The sequence below is a fragment of the Heteronotia binoei genome, chromosome 4 (assembly GCF_032191835.1).
Source record: "Heteronotia binoei isolate CCM8104 ecotype False Entrance Well chromosome 4, APGP_CSIRO_Hbin_v1, whole genome shotgun sequence".
Lineage (NCBI taxonomy): Eukaryota > Metazoa > Chordata > Lepidosauria > Squamata > Gekkonidae > Heteronotia > Heteronotia binoei.
Genome location: NC_083226.1, coordinates 171,816,799 through 171,818,448, shown reverse-complemented (window position 1 = coordinate 171,818,448; position 1,650 = coordinate 171,816,799). Strand labels below are relative to the sequence as shown.

Below are 1,650 nucleotides of genomic sequence, written 5' to 3'. Positions count from 1 at the left end.
CATTCTTACTTTTTATTTATTTTTTATTTATATTTACATTTATATCCCGCCCTCCCCGTCTAGGCGGCTCAGGGCGGCTAACAACATTTCACATATTTAACAAAGGATAAAACTTTAAAATTTAACAATTAAAGAAATTAAACATAAAAACCAGTTAATTAAGTTAAAATATTTAAAATACATGATTCATTACATAGAATAAATCTGGCAGCAGTAAACTTGTTTGGCGCTGGTTCTGCCAGTTTAGATGGTTCCATAGTCGTATAGTAGATGGCGGCTCCTTTGTAAAGAATTCCTATGTAAAGAAGCAGCGGTGGAATTCTAGCAGGAGCTCCTTTGCATATTAGGTCACACCCCACTGATGTAGCCAATCCTCCAGCAACTTACAAAAAAGAGCCTTGTAAGCTCTTGGAGGTTACATCAGGGGTGTGTGGCCTAAGAAGAAGAAGAAGAAGATATTGGATTTATATCCCGCCCTTCACTCCGAAGAGTCCCAGAGCGGCTCACAATCTCTTTTACCTTCCTCCCCCACAACAGACACCCTGTGAGGTGGGTGGGGCTGGAGAGGGCTCTCACAGCAGCTGCCCTTTCAAGGACAACCTCTGCCAGAGCTATGGCTGACCCAAGGCCATGCTAGCAGGTGCAAGTGGAGGAGTGGGGAATCAAACCCGGTTCTCCCAGATAAGAGTCCGCACACTTAACCACTACACCAAACTAGCTCTCCACTGGCCACTAAGATGCAGAAGAACTCCTGCTCGAATTCCACCCCTGTAACGTAGTATTTCTTTTGTCCTTCCTGAATCTGGTGAGAAGCTTGAGCCAACAGCTCTTCCACGCCGTAGAAAAGGTTGCTCTCCTGCCTTGCGAAGGCATTAAAGCCAGCGGCTTTTAATAATTCATATTAATTCAACCGAGAGTGAAAAATTCGACCTCTCCGACGATGAGCATCAGCCCTGCTCCGGCACTAATTATGAAATATTTAATATGAATGCTTTGTAAACAAAATCTTGGGAAACTTAGAACGTTCGTGCAGCAGACGGCTGGGCCAGGAATGGAAATGCTCATTTCTCCCGAACACCAATAGGCTGAATCCCATGAACTTCAAATGCAATGCCTGTCCTAAAAATGGGTCTGTCTGGCCATTTCCCAGCAGCCTCAAAAGGCATTCCTGGGGGTCCAAGGGGAGGGACGGTGGCTCAGTGGTAAAGCATCTGCTTCGTAAGCAGAAGGTCCCAGGTTCAATCCCCGGCATCTCCAACTAAAACGGGTCCAAGCAAATAGGTGCGAAAAAGCTCAGCTTGAGACCCTGGAGAGCCGCTGCCAGTCTGAGTAGACAATACTGACTTTGATGGACTGAGGGTCTGATTCAGTATAAGGCAGCTTCATATGTCCATATGTCCCTCCTCCCCTGATCCATCAGCAAAAAGCCACAGGTGAAGCCTTGTGTGTGTGTGGGGGGGAGCTGCTGGTACATCAGGAGAAGGCCTCCGCCTCTATGCCCTGTTGTTAGCTGTCCAGAGAAACTGGTTGGCCACCATATGAGACAGGATGCTGGGCTGGATGGACCACTGGTCTGACCCAGTAGGGCTCTCCTTATGTTCTTATGAAGGCCTCAGCTTCTCTGCCCTGTTGTTGGCCCTCCAGAGGAAC

At 47.2% G+C, this 1,650-nt stretch overlaps 1 non-coding gene across 1 annotated transcript; it reads left to right on the top strand.

The window, feature by feature from the left end:
• The first annotated feature begins 1,190 nt into the window (after positions 1-1,190).
• TRNAT-CGU (transfer RNA threonine (anticodon CGU)) lies at positions 1,191-1,257 on the top strand. Its single transcript has one exon. It is a non-coding gene; the product is annotated as a tRNA-Thr (tRNA).
• The last annotated feature ends 393 nt before the right edge of the window (positions 1,258-1,650 follow it).